Raw genomic sequence first — 21423 nt, forward strand, 5'->3', positions numbered from 1 at the left:
TCATTTATGTTCTGTATTATATAGCTTATGACTGCTTAATATATAGAAAGCTGTCCCATGTAAAACTTCCACCTTAAAAACTCTGCTGATACATATGAGCAAGAGAAATAACAAAACATTCCACCTTAAATGAGTCCAATTATGGAAGACCAATCAGAAAGAACTGATGCCTTTAAATATTATGTTACAACAGTCACCAGGATCTTGATAAAGCTCTTTTGAGCGAAACGCGTCGAGCTTGTGATTGCTGACCCTACAATTGTGTGAATTAAATACACAAAGAGACTTTCTTTTTATACCATATGATTTCAGTTTTAACACTGTAACAACCCGGGTTGTCTATTATACTCCAATTGGAACCTCAAAGTCCTGCGTGCATCAAGCACTAAGTGCAGGATTCTTCTACAAACATTGTTATCTCATAAAAGTTTCCATTCCATCATCCACAAGAATTTGTTTGCCTTCTAACATTCCCAGCCAATCCTACCCGAGATACCAAGCTGTGACGTCAGACGCCAAGACACATGCGGCACTGATCAGTCACCAGGTGAGAAGGGGAATCAGACGCTGTTGACAAAGGCTCCTTGGTGAGCTGAAACGCGTAGACTTGTCTACTATCCAGCCCTGCAGAAAGGAAAAGACTACAGAGACACATTTACTCCCAGAACCGTCACACCAGTAAGACTTGGAGGACCTGGTTATACGGTAGGAGTACAGATCAACCGTTTCTTCTACTAGTGTGCACACTAAGGATACCAAGAGAAGATTACCAGCACTTATTAAAGGTAAACTAACACGACCACGGTGGGACATAGACAAACAGGCTGAAGGCTTAAACGCCTGTACTACAGAAAGACCGGGTGAGTGTTTTCCAACTTCAAAAGTGTGGAATTGGATTGTGACAACTATTTAAATACAGGTACTCTGAATGTGTTTTCAAAAGACTTACTAATTACTGCTGAAACACTGAAGCACTAATTTACACCTGTGGAAGCTATTACAGCCATTACTACCTAAGAGATTCTAAAGCCCTCACGGAAGAGTGTTATAAAACAGCACTTATAAGATTATGCTAACATTGCTGCAAACAGACTCCCAATAGCGCTTTTATATACAAAGAACTGTGTCACTGCCATAAGAAGTTACTGCAATTGTTAACCAGTCTGGTTGTTTTTATAACAACACAACAGCTTTATTTAAGGCTTTTTTATTCACAGTCAACATTGAATATTAATGCACAGAGTTCTAAAAACTGTTTGTTTTTTTTTGTTTGTTTTTTTGCTAACAGCTATAGTGGTTGGAAACTGTTCTAGAACCTTTGTCTGATTAGAGCGTTACAATTATTTGTTAAAAGTTTGCTTGTAAGTCATTTAAGGACATTAGTAATTTTAATCCTCATTTATTTTTTATTTTTTAGATTAATGGACACCGGTGTCACAGTATTTAAGTGATTTTATACTTATTTGAACACTCTGAATTCTTCTAGAATTATCTGGAGTTTGTGTAATAAAAATTTGTTATTTGATATTGAAACCTGCAGCACCTTGCATTTTTTAAGATTTTTTTAAGAATTTCCTAAGAAATCCAAAATCTGATAAAAAGTGGTTTGGGTTAGTCTAGAGAAATACATATTAAATTAATGAAATCATAAGGTCCAATTGTATTCATTCTGATCTATTGGGGATATGTATAACATATATAGTTGTTATTAGCCTATTTTGATTTGATACCTACCCAGGTTTTTAGAAATTTATTTCAAAGTGCTAGATCGCCTCTTTTGGTGCCGCCTCCACCCCTTGTTACTTTTAAATCTATTAGATCCTTTATGGTCACTATGTCAATCCAGTAATTAATAAGAATATTTCTAACTTATGTTCCCATCTCTATCTCTCTTATCTCCCTTCTTGTTTTCTCATAAAACATTATATAGGGTTCCCATTCTACTATGAATTGATTTTGCCTGTCCAGAATTTTTGCTGTTATTTCGGATCTATGATAATGGTATTCTAACTTCCCATATGTCTCTAATTTTGGGGCAACTCTACCACATATGTATATATGTGCCCCGTTCCCCACAACTTCTATAACATAGTTGGTTCCCTGGTTCTGGTGTATTGTGGAATCTTGCTGGGTATATATACCATTTGTAAGCTACTTTATGAGATTCTCCTTTAAGAAGGCATTTACTGAGAAGGTCATACCCCCAAATAAGTTTGTCTCCCATTGGTCCAGTGGCCAGGTGCCTCTTGCCTTTTTTATGCTCAAAGGGCTATGCTGTTTGCATTTTTTTGCATTAATGAAACTGTCATATAAGGAAATTGATAATTTTGCTTTATATGTTGTTTTTTCTCTCTTACATTTGCAAGATGTCTCAATCTGATCCTGTCTCAGAAACAACTGTTGGAATCCTGCTGCCTGATAACAGTTCTACCAAAGCTAAGTGTATCTGTTGTAAATTAGCGGAGATTATATCTCCAGCTGTAGTATGTAACAGTTGTCATGATAAACTTTTACATGCAGAGAATGTATCCATCAGTACTAGTACAATGCCTGTTGTTCCTTCAACATCTAATGTACATGATATCCCTGTGAATATAAAAGATGTTATTGCTGATGCGATTCAGAAGGCTTTGGCCTCTATTTATCAAGCTGTCTACTTACCTGCATTTGACGGCCCCAATACGCTCGCCTAAGCTCGCCTAACATCGCCGCCGCGGACCTGAATACGTTCACCAAATTTATCAAGAAAACTGTCAAAAAGCGCGAACTGTTGTTAACTAACAGTCATCGATCTCGCTGCTCATCGGCTTATTCGCAGCTTTCTTGCTAGCCTGTCACTAAGCACCCACACTATACTATACTGTTTTACCCCTATACCGCCGGTCCCGGAGCCCCCCACACCTAAATAAAGTTATTAACCCTTAAACTGCCGCTCCCGGACCCCGCTGCAACTATAATAAATATATTAACCCCTAAACCGCCGCTCCCGGACCCCGCCACCACCTATATTATACATATTAACCTCTAATCTGCTGCCCCTATACCGCCACCACCTACATAAAGTTATTAACCCCTATCCTGCCGATCCCAGACCCCGCCACAACTAAATAAATTGTTTAACCCCTAAACCGCCGCTCCCGGAGCCCACTGCCACCTACATTATACATATTAACCCCTATCCTGCCCCCCCTACACCACCGCCACCTACATTAAAGTTATTAAACCCTATCCTGCCCCCCCTACACCGCCGTCACTATATTAAAGTTATTAACCCCTAAACCTAAGTCTAACCCTAACCCTAACACCCCCCAACTTAAATATAATTAAATAAATCTAAATAAATATTCCTATTATTAACTAAATAATTCCTATTTAAAACTAATTACTTACCTATAAAATAAACCCTAAAATAGCTACAATATAATTAATAATTACATTGTAGCTATTTCAGGATTTATTTTTATTTTACAGGCAACTTTGTATTTATTTAAACTAGGTACAACAGTTATTAAATAGTTATTAACTATTTAATAACTACCTAGCTAAAATAAAGACAAAATTACCTGTAAAATAAAACCTAACCTAAGTTACAATTACACCTAACACTACACTATCATTAAATTAATTACATAAATTAACTACAATTAAATAAAACTAATTACAATTAACTAAAGTACAAAAAAACCCCCACTAAATTACAGAAAATACAAGAATTTTAAACTAATATCACCTAATCTAATCCCCCTAATAAAATAAAAAATCCCCCCAAAATAATAAAATTCCCTACCCTATACTAAATTACAAATACCCCTTAAAAGGGCCTTTTGCGGGGCATTGCCCCAAAGTAATCAGCTCTTTTACCTGTAAAAAAAAAAAACAATACCCCCCAACATTAAAACCCACCACCCACACACCCAACCCTACTCTAAAACCCACCCAATCCCCCCTTAATAAAACCTAACACTAACCCCTTGAAGATCACCCTACCTTGAGACGTCTTCACCCAGCCAGGCACAAGTGGACCTCCAGACTGGCAGAAGTCTTCACCCTATCCGGGCAGAAGAGGACCTCCAGACCAGCAGAAGTCTTCATCCTATCCGGGCAGAAGAGGACATCCAGACCGGCAGAAGGCTTCATCCAGGCGGCATCTTCTATCTTCTTCCATCCGACGAGGAGCGGCTCCATCTTGAAGACATCCGACGCGGAGCATCCATCGATCCTGACGACTAAACTATGAATGACGGTTCCTTTAAATGACATCGGAATTCAAGGGACACCATCTTGGATGACGTTATTTAAAGGAACCGCCATTCGACGTTTAGTCGTCGGGATTGATGGATGCTCAGCATCGGATGTCTTCAAGATGGAGCCGCTCCTCGTCGGATGGAAGAAGATAGAAGATGCCACCTGGATGAAGCCTTCTGCCTGTCTGGATGTCCTCTTCTGCCCGAATAGGATGAAGACTTCTGCTGGTCTGGATGTCCTCTTCTGCCCGGATAGGATGAAGACTTCTGCTGGTCTGGAGGGCCACTTGTGCCCGCCTGGGTGAAGACGGCTCAAGGTAGGGTGATCTTCAGGGGGTTAGTGTTAGATTTTTTTAAGGGGGGTTTGGGTGGGTTTTAGAGTAGGGTTGGGTGTGTGGGTGGTGGGTTTTAATGTTGGGGCGGTTGTATTTCTTTTTTTACAGGTAAAAGAGCTGATTACTTTGGGGCAATGCCCCGCAAAAGGCCCTTTTAAGGGCTATTTGTAATTTAGTATAGGGTAGGGAATTGTATTATTTTGGGGGGATTTTTTATTTTATTAGGGGGATTAGATTAGGTGTAATTAGTTTAAAATTCTTGTAATTTTTTTTCTCTGTAATTTAGTGTTTTTTATTTTTGTACTTTAGTTAATTTTAGTTAATTGTAAGTAATTGTATTTAACTTATTTAATTTAATTAATTGTAGTATAGTGTTAGGTGTAATTGTAACTTAGGTTAGGATTTATTTTACAGGTAAATTTGACTTTATTTTAACTAGGTAGCTATTAAATAGTGAATAACTATTTAATAACTATTGTACCTAGTTAAAATAAATACAAAGTTGCCGGTAAAATAAAAATAAACCCTAAAATAGCTACAATGTAATTATTAGTTATATTGTAGCTATCTTAGGGTTTATTTTACAGGTAAGTATTTAGTTTTAAATAGGAATAATTTACTTAATAATAGTAATTTTATTTAGATTAATTTAAATAATATTTAAGTTAGGGGGGTGGTAGGGTAAGGGTTAGACTTAGGTTTAGGGGTTAATAACTTTAATATAGTGGTGGCGGTGTAGGGGGGGCAGGATAGGGGTTAATAACTTTAATGTAGGTGGCGGTGGTGTAGGGGGGGCAGGATAGGGGTTAATAACTTTAATGTAGGTGGCGGCGGTGTAGGGGTTAAGCATTTTATTTAATTGCGGCGGTTTAGGGGTTAAACATTTTATTTAGTTGCAGCAGGGTCCGGGAGCGGCGGTTTTTGGGGTTAAACATTTTATTTAGTTGCGGCGGGGTCCGGGAGCGGCGGTTTAGGTGTTAATACGTATAATGTAGGTTGCGGCGGTTTAGGGGGGACAGATTAGGGGTGTTTAGACTCGGGGTACATGTTAGGGTGTTAGGTGCAGACACTTCCCATAGGAATCAATGGGATATCGGGCAGCAGCGAACATAAGCTTTCGCTGCTGTCAGACTCCCATTGATTCTTATGGGATCCACCGCCTCCAGGGCGGCGGATTGAAAACCAGGTACGCTGGGCCGGAATAGTAGCGAGCGTACCTGGTTGTTCTTTGATAACTACCAAAAGTAGTCAGATTGTGCCAAACTTGCGTTTGGAACATCTGAAGTGACGTAAGCATTGATCTGCGTCGGACTGAGTCCGGCGGATCGTATGTTACGTCACTAAATTCTACTTTTGCCGGTCTGTAGGGCTTGATAACTATGGCGAATCCGCCTCTCCACAAATACGCTGCGGAATTCCAGCGTATTTGCGGTTGATGGCTTGATAAATAGAGGCCTGTGTCTGCTATTCCGCCTTCTAATAAACGTAAAAGGTCTTTTAAAACTTATCATAAAGTTGATGAATTTTCAAATGACCGACAACGTACTGAATTATCTTCCTCTGATGAGGATCTCTCTGATTCAGAAGATCCTACCTCAGATATTGACACTGACAAATCTACTTATCTCTTTAAGATGGAGTATATACGTTCCTTGTTAAAAGAGGTGTTGATTACTTTGGATATTGAGGAATCTAGTCCTCTTGATACTAAAACTAGTAAACGTTTAAATTCTGTTTATAAACCTCCTGTGGTTACTCCAGAGGTTTTTCCAGTTCCTGATGCTATTTCTGATATGATTTCAAAGGAATGGGATAGGCCTTGTACTTCTTTTATTCCTTCTTCTACGTTTAAAAAGTTGTATCCTTTGCCAGCAGCTAGATTGGAGTTTTGGGAAAAAATCCCCAAAGTTGATGGGGCTATCTCTACTCTTGCCAAATGTACTACTTGTCCTATGGAAGATAGTACTTCTTTTAAGGATCCTTTAGATAGGAAACTTGAATCTTATCTAAGGAAAGCTTATTTATTTTCTGGCTATATTCTTAGGCCTGCTATATCTATGGCTGATGTTGCAGCTGCATCAACTTTTTGGTTGGAAAGCTTAGCGCAACAGGAAACAGATTCTGATTTGTCTAGCATTGTTTGCTTGCTTCAACATGCTAATCATTTTATCTGTGATGCTATTTTTGATATCATCAAAATGTATGTTATATCTATGTCTTTAGCTATTTTGGCTCAAATATTGGAATGCTGACATGGTATCTAAGTCTAGATTACTATCTCTTTCTTTCCAAGGTAACAATTTATTTGGTTCTCAGTTGGATTCTATTATTTCAACTGTCACTGGGGGGAAGGGAGTTTTTTGCCTCAGGATAAAAGATCTAAGGGTAAATCTAAAGCTTCTAATCGTTTTCGTTCTTTTCAACAGAATAAGGAACAGAAAGTCAATCTTTCCCCCAAGGAATCTGGTTCCAATTAGAAACCTTCTTCAAGTTGGAATAAATCCAAGCCTTTTAAGAAACCAAAGCCAGCCCCCAAGTCTGCATAAAGGTGTGGCCCTCATTCCAGTTCAGCTGGTGGGGGGCAGATTAAATTTTTTCCAAGGCATTTGGGCATATTCTGTCCAAAATCAGTGGATTCAGAGTATTGTCTCTCAAGGGTATTGAATAGGATTCAGAGTAAGACCTCCTGTGAGAAGATTTTTTATCTCACATGTTCCAGCAAAACCAGTGAAGGCTCAGACTTTTCTGAAGTGTGTTTCAGATCTAGAGCTTTCAGGGGTAATCATACCAGTTCTGTTTAGGGAACAGGGTCTGGGGTTTTATTCAAATCTATTCATTGTCCCAAAGAAAGAAAATTCATTCAGGCTAGTTCTGGATCTGAAAATTTTGAATTGTTTTGTAAGAGTGCCACCTTTCAAAATGGGGACTATAAGGACTATTCTGCCTTTTGTTCAGCAAGGTCATTATATGTCCACGATAGACTTACAGGATGCATATCTTCATATTCCGATTCATCCAGACCACTATCGATTTCTGAGATTCTCTTTTCTAGACAAGCATTACCAGTTTGTCGCTCTTCCATTTGGCCTAGCGACAGCTCCAAGAATTTTTTCGAAGGTTCTCAGTGCCCTACTCTCTGTAATCAGAGAACAGGGTATTGCGGTGTTTCCTTATTTGGACAATATCTTGGTACTAGCTCAGTCTTTACATTCTGCTGAATCTCACACAAATTAACTAGTGTTGTTTATTCAAAGACATGGTTGGAGGATCAATTTACCAAAAAGTTCCTTGATTCCTCAGACAAGGGTCACCTTTTTAGGTTCCCAGATAGATTCAGTGTCCATGACTCTGTCTCTAACAGACAAGAGATGAATAAAATTGTTTTCAGCTTGCCGAAACCTTCAGTCTCAATAATTCCCTTCAGTGGCTATGTGCATGGAAGTTTTAGGTCTCATGACTGCAGCATCGGACGCGATCCCCTTTGCTCGTTTTCATATGACTAACAAAAGAAACAACGTATCAGCGCTACTGTTGTGGATGAATAATAGTATAAAAATATAATTTTGATGAATTAGGATAATCACAGTGTAATATTCGGTCTCCCAAAGCTAGAAAATCAAAGAGACAAATCCTTAAAATATATGGTACACTATATCTTTAAGAATCTATATAGTCCTAAGAATCAATTAGGCTAAGGTGCTATAATACATAGAAAATAAATGCATTTAAAACATTAAAACAAATCAAAACCAAACTGCAGATAAATAAAAACAGTGAATAACAAATAAAGATGAATATTCCTTCAATATATTAGTTCAAAGTCAATTTTCAAATGACTGAGTCTTTATAGTGAAAAAAATGGATCTTACAATGTGTAGACGGTCCTCACCAAACAATCTGGTGTCTGCTGCTCTTCTAAAGGTGTATCATAAAAGAATCCTTCAAGTGGGGCAAAAAACTGAAAAACAGGAACAGAAGAGCGCAACCGGACTCAAGTGAAGATAGATTTTAATAGGGCAACAAGTTAAAACAATAAAACAACAGGTATTATGCGTACCAGGTGTGCATAAAACATAAGCATATAAGACACAATGCCTTAGAAGTATGACGAAGTTACCGCTCCACAGGGTCCTTGTCAGTAAAGCCGGGTATTGAATCCAGTCCTCTGTAAAACCTTCTGTGTGACGTGTATGCGGCTAATCAGCTGTGATCTGCTGTGGAAGCCAGTTCCGGTTTGTACCGGAAGTCTGTAACTGTCACTGCCGATGCAGTGTCTCAGTGAAAGGAATCCTCAACGGCCGTTTCGCTCCTTGCCGTAGGAGCTTTGTCAAGAGGTTGCTATCCATTACCAGCAAGCTCCTCATTATATATACAGAGCTAAAATATCATAGGCTAACAACGGATATAATTTAAATCCTATCTTAAAGCCCAAATTACTTGCTAAAAAAAATGTAAAATTCCACAGACTTATAATATGCATATTTAAAATTCATAATAAAACACAGTCCGCTAGATTTGGAGTTTTGTCGGTAACAACCCGAAAAACTAACGCCGGCTTTTTTCTGGCCACACCATAAAAATAACTCTGGTATTGAGAGTCCACATAAAGGCTGCGTTAGGCTCCAAAAAAGGAGCGTAGAGCATTTTTAACGCAGCTTCAACTCTCAATACCAGAGTTGCTTACGCAAGCGGCCAGCCTCAAAAACGTGCTCGTGCACGATTCCCCCATAGGAAACAATGGGGCTGTTTGAGCTGAAAAAAAACCTAACACCTGCAAAAGAGCCGCGTTCAGCTCTTAACGCAGCCCCATTGTTTGCTATGGGGAAACACTTCCTAAGTCAGCACCTAACACCCTAACATGTACCCCGAGTCTAAACACCCCTAACCTTACACTTATTAACCCCTAATCTGCCGCCCCCCGCTATCGCTGACACCTGCATTTTATTTTTAACCCCTAATCTGCCGCTCCGTAAACCGCCGCTACTTACATTATCCCTATGTACCCCTAATCTGCTGCCCCTAACACCGCCGACCCCTATATTATATTTATTAACCCCTAATCTGCCCCCCTCAACGTCGCCTCCACCTGCCTACACTTATTAACCCCTAATCTGCCGAGCGGACCTGAGCGCTACTATAATAAAGTTATTAACCCCTAATCCGCATCACTAACCCTATAATAAATAGTATTAACCCCTAATCTGCCCTCCCTAACATCGCCGACACCTAACTTCAATTATTAACCCCTAATCTGCCGACTGGAGCTCATCGCTACTCTAATAAATGTATTAACCCCTAAAGCTAAGTCTAACCCTAACACTAACACCCCCCTAAGTTAAATATAATTTACATCTAACGAAATTAACTCTTATTAAATAAATTATTCCTATTTAAAGCTAAATACTTACCTGTAAAATAAATCCTAATATAGCTACAATATAAATTATAATTATATTATAGCTATTTTAGGATTTATATTTATTTTACAGGTAACTTTGTATTTATTTTAACCAGGTACAATAGCTATTAAATAGTTAAGAACTATTTAATAGCTAAAATAGTTAAAATAATTACAAAATTACCTGTAAAAAAAATACTAACCTAAGTTACAATTAAACTATCAATAAATTAATTAAATAAACTACCTACAATTACCTACAATTAACCTAACACTACACTATCAATAAATTAATTAAATACAATTCCTACAAATAAATACAATTAAATAAACTAGCTAAAGTAAAAAAAATAAAAAAGAACTAAGTTACAAAAAATAAAAAAATATTTACAAACATAAGAAAAATATTACAACAATTTTAAACTAATTACACCTACTCTAAGCCCCCTAATAAAACAACAAAGCCCCCCAAAATAAAAAATGCCCTACCCTATTCTAAATTACTAAAGTTAAAAGCTCTTTTACCTTACCAGCCCTGAACAGGGCCCTTTGCGGGGCATGCCCCAAGAAATTCAGCTCTTTTGCCCGTAAAAAAACAACATACAATACCCCCCCCCAACATTACAACCCACCACCCACATACCCCTAATCTAACCCAAACCCCCCTTAAATAAACCTAACACTAAGCCCCTGAAGATCATCCTACCTTGTCTTCACCTCACCAGGTATCACCGATCCGTCCTGGCTCCAAAATCTTCATCCAACCCAAGCGGGGGTTGGCGATCCATCATCCGGTGGCTGAAGAGGTCCAGAAGAGGCTCCAAAGTCTTTATCCTATCCAGGAAGAAGAGGCGATCCGGACCGGCAACCATCTTGATCCAAGCGGCATCTTCTATCTTCATCCGATGACGACCGGCTCCATCCTGAAGACCTCCACCGCGGACCCATCTTCTTCCGGCGACGTCCAACTGAAGAATGACGGTTCCTTTAAGGGACGTCATCCAAGATGGCGTCCCTCGAATTCCGATTGGCTGATAGGATTCTATCAGCCAATCGGAATTAAGGTAGGAATATTCTGATTGGCTGATGGAATCAGCCAATCAGAATCAAGTTCAATCCGATTGGCTGATCCAATCAGCCAATCAGATTGAGCTTGCATTCTATTGGCTGATCGGAACAGCCAATAGAATGCGAGCTCAATCTGATTAGGGGTTAATACTATTTATTATAGGGTTAGTGAGGCGGATTAGGGGTTAATAACTTTATTATAATAGCGGTGCGGTCCGCTCGGCAGATTAGGGGTTAATAAGTGTAGGCAGGTGGAGGCGACGTTGAGGGGGGCAGATTAGGGGTTAATAAATATAATATAGGGGTCGGCGATGTTAGGGCAGCAGATTAGGGGTACATAGGGATAATGTAAGTAGCGGCGGTTTACGGAGCGGCAGATTAGGGGTTAAAAATAAAATGCAGGTGTCAGCGATAGCGGGGGCGGCAGAATAGGGGTTAATAAGTGTAAGGTTAGGGGTGTTTAGACTCGGGGTACATGTTAGAGTGTTAGGTGCAGACGTAGGAAGTGTTTCCGCATAGCAAACAATGGGGCTGCGTTAAGAGCTGAACGCGGCTTTTTTTGCAGGTGTTAGGGTTTTTTTTCAGCTCAAACAGCCCCATTGTTTCCTATGGGGGAATCGTGCACGAGCACGTTTTTGAGGCTGGCCGCGTCCGTAAGCAACTCTGGTATTGAGAGTTGAAGCTGCATTAAAAATGCTCTACGCTCCTTTTTTGGAGCCTAACGCAGCCTTTATGTGGACTCTCAATACCAGAGTTATTTTTATGGTGCGGCCAGAAAAAAGCCGGCGTTAGTTTTTCGGGTCGTTACCGACAAAACTCCAAATCTAGCCGTATGATTTTCGAACGAATTATCGATATTCCTAATGTGTTCAGATATCCTATATTTTAGCTTTCTCTTGGTTCTCCCGATATGATTTGATATACTACGTATGTACTATCACATGTACAACTATTTGTACATTTAAAAAATTTGGATTTATTATAATTATAGAATATATCCTCACTATTCACATATGGGCAAGTGCTACAATCTTTCTTTTTGCACTTTAACAATAGTGATGTCGCGAACCTAAAATTTTCGGTTTGCGAACGCCGGACTCGAACTTCCGGTATTGTTCGCGAACGCGCGAACCGCCATTGAATTCAATAGGCAGGCGAACTTTAAAACCTACAAGGACTCTTTCTGGCCACAATAGTGATGGAAAAGTTGTTTCAAGGGTACTAACACCTGGACTGTCGCATGCTGGAGGGGGATCCCTGGCAAAACTCCCATGGAAAATTACATAGTTTATGCAGAGTCTGCTTTTAAGCCATAATGGGCCTAAATCAACTAACATTCCCAAAGTGGCTGTCTCAAAACATCCCGGACAGAAGATAGATTGATAGATAGGATAGATAGATATACATAGATTGATAGTTAGATAGAATCGATAGAAGAGAAATAGATAGATTTGTTAGTTAGTTAAATTTAAACTAATGTTGTTAGGGAGATATCAGTGGTGGCAGTAGTCACAGCATATGCTGTGAGCCTTAAACACACAGCCTGAAAGCCAGGCAAATGCTAATAAAAAAAAAAAAGAAAAAAGAAAAAAAAAACGGCATGAAATATAGCCCTAAAAAGGGCATTTTGGGGTGCTGTGCTTGCAGCAGAGATGAGTGGAGTCCTTCTGGACTGTAAATACACTAGCCTAGCTATGTTTTTCCTATTAATGTCAGGAGCAAAAACACAACACATCCTCTCATTAAGAAAGCAAGGTCGTTATGAGTCTAAAATGGCGGATTCCGAGTAGCTGGGAGGGTCTGTGAGGGAGTGTCTGATGTTGATTGGCTCTAATGTGTCAGGCGGCTGTGACATAAAGGGTCAAAGTTTCCACAATGATGACACATAGGGGCGGATCGCCATGTGTTCGCCCACAAACGCAAACGCGAACAAGCTATGTTCGCAGGGAACCGTTCGCGGGCGAACAGTTCGGGACATCACTATTTAACAATCCCTATATTCATATGAGACCTCTTCAGCTTTGTATGCGGAATCAATGGTGCAGGGATTATACAAGGATATTACAATTAATATCCTTAAATCCCAATGTTCGACTCTCTCTAACTTGGTGGTTAGATCACCATCGTATAGCTCAAGGGGCCTCTGTTGTGCGTCCAACCTGGACTGTAATCACAACAGAGGCAAGTCTTTCAGGTTGGGGAGCTGTCTGGGATCTCTGACAGCACAAAGGGTTTGGAAATCTTAAGAGGCGAGGTTACCAATCAATATTTTAGAACTCCGTGCTATTTTCAGTGCTCTTCAGGTTTGGCCTCTGTTGAAGAGAGAACTATTTATTTGTTGGTGGATGCGTTAGCAGTTCCTTGGTTTTACCAACCTGCTTATATCTTTCCGCCTCTAGTTCTTCTTCCAAGAGTGATCTCCAAGATCATCATGGAACAATCGTTTGTGTTTCTGGTAGCACCAGCATCGCCTCACAGCTTTTGGTATGCGGATCTTGTCTGGATGTCCAGTTGCCAACCTTGGCCACTTCCGTTAAGATCAGACCTTCTGTCCCAAGGACCGTTTTTTCCATCAGGATCTTAAATCATTAAATTTGAAGACATGGAAATTGAACGCTTAGGGCTTAGTCATGGAGGTTTCTCTGACTCAGTGATTGATAGATACTATGTTACAGGCTCGTAAATCTGTTTCTAGGAAGATTTATTATCGAGTTAGGAAGACTTATATTTCATGGTGTTCTTCTCATAAATTCTCCTGGCATTCTTTTAGAATTCCTAGAATTTTACAGTTTCTTCAGGATGATTTGGATAAAGGTTTGTCTGCAAGTTCCTTGAAGGGACAAATCTCTGCTATTTCTGTTTTATTTCACAGAAAGATTGCTAAGCTTCCTGATATTCACTGTTTTCTGCAGGCTTTGGTCCGTATCAAGCCTGTCATTAAATCAATCTCTCCTCCTTGGAGTCTTAATTTGGTTTTGAAGGCTTTACAGGCTCCTCCTTTTGAGCCTATACATTCTTTGGATATTAAACTACTTTCTTGGAAAGTGTTGTTCCTTTTGGCTTTCTCTTCTGCTAGAAAATTTTCCGAATTATCTGCTCTTTCTTGTGAGTCTCTTTTTTTTATTTTCCATCAAGATAAGGCAGTTTTGCGGACTTCATTTAAGTTTTTACCTAAAGTTGTGAATTCTAACAACATTAATAGGGAAATTGTTGTTCCCTCTTTGTGCCCTAATCCTAAGAATTATTTGAAAAGATACTTACATTCTCTGGATGTTGTAAGAGTTTTGAAATATTATGTTGAAGCTACTAAAGATTTCAGGAAGACTTCTAGTCTATTTGTTGTCTTTTCTGGTCCTAGGAAAGGTCAGAAAGCTTCTGCCATTTCTTTGGCATCCTGGTTAAAGCTTTTGATTCATCAGGCTTATTTGGAGTCGGGTCAAGCCCCGTCTCAGAGAATCACAGCTCATTCTAATAGATCAGTTTCCACTTTGTGGGCTTTTAAGAATGAAGCTTCTGTTGATCAGATTTGCAAAGCAGCAACTTAGTCTTCTTTGCATACATTTATTAAATTCTACCGCTTTGATGTATTTGCCTCTTTGGAAGCCGTTTTTGGTAGAAAAGTTCTTCAGGCAGTTGTTTCAGTTTGATTCCTCTGCTTATGAGAAAAACTTATTTTCTTTTGCATGATGTACCGAGTCCATGGATTCATCCTAACTTGTGGGATATTGTCCTTCCTGACAGGAAGTAGCAAAGAGAGCACCACAGCAGAGCTGTCTATATAGCTCCCCCTTAACTCCACCCCCCAGTCATTCTCTTTGCTGGCTCTAAGCAGGAAGAGTAAAGAGAAGAGGTGTTAAACTGTTAGTTTTATTTTATCTTCAATCAAGTGTTTGTTATTTTTAAATGGTACCGGTGTTGTACTATTTACTCTCAGGCAGGACATAGATGAAGATTTCTGCCTGGAGGATGATGATCTTAACATTTGTAAGTAAGGTCCACTGCTGTTCCCACAGAAGCTGAGGAGTACAGGAAAACTTCAGTGTTAGGAACAGTTTCTTGCTATACAGCAATGAGGTATGTTCAGTCATATTTTCTGCAGAGACTGTGTTAACTCAGAAAGGCTGACAGTGTCCCTATTAGGGGAAGGGTAAGCTGTGATCCTAGTGTTATCAGAGGTTTTTACTAGCTTGCATAAAGGGTAACGTTTTCTGTTTTATGGGACATTTGCTTGAGGGTTCTTTGGGGTTGTTTATAACCCACATGGCTTTCAGGCAGGCTTTGTTAGTTTTGTGTAGGCCCCAGCAACATCGAGTGAGGTGGGCGGGGCCTACATTTACAAGCAGCAAGCAACTTCTCCTGAGGTCCTGAGAGTCTTCTGAGGGACTAATTGAAGCTTTAAACCCCATATTATCGCTTCCTAAGGGCAGGTAGGGCAGCTGTGGCAAGCTGCTTTAGGGGGTTTTAAACGGTTTTAGACATATTTCAATCCGTTTTTTTCATTTGGGGGTTTATTGCTTATTAACTTGTGGTGCAATCCTTCTAAAGCTTAGTGGGTACACTGTTAAAATCTCAGAAAATTGAAGCAATTTTAACCTATTTTGCAGTTTGTGTATGCCTTTTTTTCTCTTAAAGGCACAGTACCGTTTGTGCCAATTGTGTTTTTTTCATTAAATAAAGTGTTTTCCAAGCTTGCTTGCTTTATTACAAGTCTGTTAAACATGTCTGACACTGAGGAAACTCATTGTTCAATTTGTTTAGAAGCCATTGTGGAACCCCCTCTTAGAATGTGTCCCACTTGTACTGATATGTCTATAAATAGCAAACAGCATATTTTGACTTATAAAAGTTTGGCATTCGATGATTCTCAGACAGAAGGAAATCAGGTTTTGCCATCTAGTTCTCCCCAAGTGTCACAACCAGTAACGCCCGCACAAGCGACGCCAAGTACTTCTAGTGCGTCTAATTCTTTCACCTTGCAAGATATGGCTTCAGTTATGAATACTACCCTCACAGACGTTTTATCTAAGCTGCCTGGGTTGCAAGGGAAGTGCAGTAGCTCTGGGTTAAGAACAAATGCTGAGCCTTCTGACGCTTTAGTAGCCGTATCCGATATTCCCTCACAATGTTCTGAAGTAGGGATGAGGGATTTGCTGTCTGAGGGAGAGATTTCTGATTCAGGAAAGATGTTCTCTCAGACAGATTCAGATATGACGGCATTTAAATTTAAGCTAGAGCACCTCCGCTTATTGCTCAGGGAGGTTTTAGCTACTCTGGATGATTGTGACCCTATTGTAGTTCCAGAGAAATTGTGTAAAATGGACAAATATTTAGAGGTTCCTGTTTACACAGATGTGTTTCCGGTCCCTAAGAGGATTTCGGACATTGTTACTAAGGAGTAGGATAAACCAGGTATTCCGTTCTCTCCCCCTCCTGTTTTTAAGAAAATGTTTCCCATTTCTGACACCATAAAGGACTCATGGCAGACGGTCCCTAAGGTGGAGGGAGCTATTTCTACCCTGGCTAAGCGTACAACTATACCTATTGAAGACAGTTGTGCTTTCATTGATCCTATGGATAAAAAATTAGAGGGTCTCCTAAAGAAAATTTTTGTTCATCAAGGTTTTCTTCTTCAACCTATAGCATGCCTTGTTCCTGTAACCACTGCAGCTGCCTTTTGGTTTGAGGCTCTAGAAGAGGCTCTTCAGATGGAGACCCCACTAGATGATATTTTGGACAGAATTAAAGCTCTTAAGTTGGCTAATTCTTTTATTACAGACGCCGCTTTTCATCTTGCTAAATTAGCGGCTAAGAATTCAGGTTTTGCCATTTTAGCGCGTAGAGCGTTATGGCTTAAGTCCTGGTCAGCTGATGTGTCATCTAAATCTAAGCTTTTGTCCATCCCTTTCAAAGGTAAGACCCTATTCGGGCCTGCATTGAAAGAGATCATTTCAGACATTACTAGAGGGAAGGGTCATACCCTCCCTCAGGAAAAGTCAAATAAGACAAGGACCAAACAAAATAATTTTCGTTCCTTTCGAAACTTCAAGAGTGGTCCCTCTACCTCTTCCCCTGCTGCAAAGCAAGAGGGGAACTTTGCTCAATCTAAGCCAACCTGGAGACCTAATCAGGCTTGGAACAAGGGTAAACAGGCCAAAAAGCCTGCTGCTGCCACTAAGTCAGCATGAAGGGGTAGCCCCCGATCCGGGACTGGATCTAGTAGGGGGCAGACTCTCTCTCTTTGCTCAGGCCTGGGCAAGAGACGTTCAGGATTCCTGGGCAGTAGAAATTGCAACCCAGGGATACCTTCTAGATTTCAAGGATTCCCCTCCAAGGGGGAGGTTCCATCTTTCTCAATTGTCTGTAAACCCAACAAAAAGAGAGGCGTTCTTACGCTGTGTAGAAGACCTTTTTACCATGGAAGTGATCTGCCCAGTTCCAAAAGCAGAACGGGCAGGGGTTCTACTCCATTCTGTTTATAGTTCCCAAAAAGGAGGGAACCTTCAGACCAATTCTGGATCTCAAGATCCTAAACCAATTCCTAAGAGTTCCATCTTTCAAGATGGAGACCATTCGGACTATCTTACCATTGATCCAGGAGGGTCAATATATGACCACCGTGGACTTAAAGGATGCGTGTCTGCACATTCCTATCCACAAAGATCATCACCAGTTCCTCAGGTTCGCCTTTCTGGACAAGCATTATCAGTTTGTGGCTCCTCCTTTTGGGTTGGCCACGGCGCCGCAAATCTTCACAAAGGTGCTAGGGTCTCTTCTGGCAGTTCTAAGGCCACGGGGCATAGCAGTGGTGCCTTATCTAGACGACATTCTAATTCAAGCGTCGTCCTTCCAACTAGCCAAGTCTCACACAGACTTAGTGTTGGCCTTTCTAAGGTCTCACGGGTGGAAAGTGAACGTAAAAAAGAGTTCTCTTTCCCCCCTCACAAGAGTTTCATTTCTAGGGACTCTGATAGACTCGGTGGACATGAAAATATTTCTGATGGAGGTCAGGAAATCAAAGATTTTGTCCACCTGCCGAGCTCTTCATTCCATTCCTCGGCCGTCAGTGGCTCAGTGTATGGAGGTAATCGGACTAATGGTAGCGGCAATGGACATAGTTCCGTTTGCTCGCTTGCATCTCAGACCACTGCAACTATGCATGCTCAATCAGTGGAATGGGGATTATGTGGATTTATCTCCTCAGATAAATCTGGATCAAGAGACCAGAGACTCTCTTCTTTGGTGGTTGCCACAGGATCATCTGTCCCAGGGAATGTGTTTCCGCAGGCCAGAATGGGTTATAGTGACGACAGATGCCAGTCTTCTGTGCTGGGGTGCAGTCTGGAATTCCCTGAAAGCTCAGGGTTTGTGGACTTGGGAGGAGGCTCTCCTACCGATAAATATTCTGGAATTAAGAGCGATATTCAATGCTCTCCAGGTATGGTCTCAGCTGGCTTCAGCCAGATTCATCAGGTTTCAGTCGGACAACATCACGACTGTGGCTTATATCAATCATCAGGGCGGAACAAAGAGTTCCTTAGCGATGATAGAGATCTCAAGGATAATCCAATGGGCAGAGGCTCACTCTTGCCATCTGTCAGCGATCTATATCCCAGGTGTAGAGAACTGGGAGGCAGATTTTCTAAGTCGTCGACTTTTCATCCGGGGGAGTGGGAACTCCATCCGGAGGTGTTTGCTCAGCTGGTTCGGCTATGGGGCACACCAGAGTTGGATCTGATGGTGTCTCGTCAGAACGCCAAACTTCCTTGTTACGGCTCCAGGTCAAGGGATCCTCAGGCTGTACTGATAGATGATCTAGCAGTACCCTGGTCATTCAACCTGGCTTATGTGTTTCCACCTTTCCCTCTCCTTCCACGTCTGATTGCCAGAATCAAACAGGAGAGAGCATCAGTGATTTTGATAGCGCCTGCGTGGCAACGCAGGACTTGGTATGCAGACCTGGTGGACATGTCATCCCTTCCACCATGGTCTCTGCCATTGAGACAGGACCTTCTGATTCAATGTCCATTCAAGCATCCAAATCTAATTTCTCTGCAACTGACTGCTTGGAGATTGAACGCTTGATTCTATCAAAGCGGGGTTTCTCTGAGTCAGTCATAAATACCTTGATTCAGGCTCGAAAGCCTGTTACCAGGAAAATTTATCATAAGATATGGTGTAAATATCTTTTTGGTGCAAATCCAAAGGCTTCTCCTGGAGTAAAATCAGGATTCCTAGGATTTTGTCTTTTCTCCAAGAGGGATTGGAGAAAGGATTATCAGCTAGTTCCCTAAAGGGACAGATATCTGCTCTGTCTATTTTGTTGCACAAGCGTCTGGCAGATGTTCCAGACGTTCAGGCTTTTTGTCAGGCTTTAGTTAGAATTAAGCCTGTGTTTAAACCTATTGCTCTGCCATGGAGTCTAAATTTAGTTCTTAGAGTTCTTCAGGGGGTTTCGTTTGAACCCATGCATTCCATAGATATTAAGATTTTATCTTTGAAAGCTTTGTTCCTAGTTGCTATCTCTTCAGCTCGAAGAGTTTCTGAACTATCTGCATTACAATGTGACTCTCCTTATCTTGTGTTCCATGCTGATAAGGTGGTTTTGCGTACCAAGCCTGGGTTCCTACCTAAGGTTGTTACAAACAGGAATATCAATCAAGAAATTGTTGTTCCTTCTCTGTGTCCTAATCCTTCTTGTAAGAAGGAACGTCTGTTGCACAACTTGGACGTGGTTCGTGCTTTGAAATTTTATTTGCAGGCAACCAAAGATTTTTGTCAAACATCTTCTTTGTTGTCTATTCTGGAAAGCGTAGGGGTCAAAAGGCTACGGCGACTTCTCTTTCCTTTTGGCTGAAAAGCATCATCCGTTTGGCTTATGAGACTGCTGGACAGCAGCCTCCTGAAAGGATTACAGCTCATTCTACTAGAGCGGTAGCTTCCACATGGGCTTTTAAAAATTATGCTTCTGTTGAACAGATTTGTAAGGCTGCGACTTGGTCGTCGCTTTATACCTTTTCAAAATGTTATAAATTTGATACTTTTGCTTCTTCTGAGGCTATTTTTGGGAGAAAGGTTTTGCAAGCAGTGGTGCCTTCCGTTTAGGTTCCTGTCTTGTCCCTCCCTTCATCCGTGTCCTAAAGCTTTGGTATTGGTATCCCACAAGTTAGGATGAATCCGTGGACTCAGTACATCCTGCAAAAGAAAACAAAATGTATGCTTACCTGATAAATGTCTTTCTTTTGCGATGTACCAAGTCCACGGCCCGCCCTGTCTATTCAAGACAGATAGTATTTTTTTATGTAAACTTCAGTCGCCTCTGCACCTTATAGTTTCTCCTTTTCTTCCTTGGCCTTCGGTCTAATGACTGGGGGGTGGAGTTAAGGGGGGGAGCTATATAGACAGCTCTGCTGTGGTGCACTCTTTGCTACTTTCTGTCAGAAAGGACAATATCCCACAAGTTAGGATGAATCCGTGGACTCGGTACATCGCAAAAGAAAGAAATTTATCAGGTAAGCATAAATTTTGGTTTTTTGGATGTGGATTTAATTTTTTCAGCGGAAAATGGCTGTTTTTATTTTTATCCCTCCCTCTCTAGTGACTCTTCTGTGGAGTTCCACATCTTGGGTATTACTATCCCATATGTCACTAGCTCATGGACTCTTGCCAATTACATGAAAGAAAACATAATTTATGTAAGAACTTACCTGATAAATGAATTTCTTTCATATTGGCAAGAGTCCCCACCCTTTTTATGGTGGTTATGTTTTTTTGTATAAAGCACAATTATATTTCCAGTTCCTTTTTTGATGCTTTTTACTCCTTTTTCTATCACCCCACTACTTGGCTATTTGTTAAACTGAATTGTGGGTGTGGTGAGGGGTGTAGAATTGTATATCCTATACGTCACTAGCTCATGGACTCTTGCCAATATGAAAGAAATTAATTTATTAGGTAAGTTCTTACATAAATTATGTTTTTACTACATGTAATTAAACAATTTATATTAATATCTTGAGGTGTTTAATATCCCTTTAAGTATACTTAGTTAGGCTCAGGAGCAGCAGTGCACCACTGGGAATTAACTAGTGATTGGTGGCTGCACATATATGCTCTTGTCATTGGCTCACCAGATGTGTTCAGCTAGCTCCCAGTAGTGTTTTACGGATCCTGAGCCTACTTTTCAACAAAGGATACCAAGATATCAAAAGCAAATTTGATAATAGAAGTAAATTGGAATGTTGTTTAAAATCGAATGCTTTGAGTAATGAAAATGTATTTCTGACTTTACGGTCACTTCAAGCATTACCAATTGTAATTAACGTATAATAAATGTATGGTACATAGCAGGCTTTTCTTTATCAAAATAATTACTAATGTA

The sequence above is a fragment of the Bombina bombina genome, chromosome 5 (genome assembly GCF_027579735.1).
Source record: "Bombina bombina isolate aBomBom1 chromosome 5, aBomBom1.pri, whole genome shotgun sequence".
NCBI classification, from domain to species: Eukaryota; Metazoa; Chordata; class Amphibia; order Anura; family Bombinatoridae; genus Bombina; species Bombina bombina.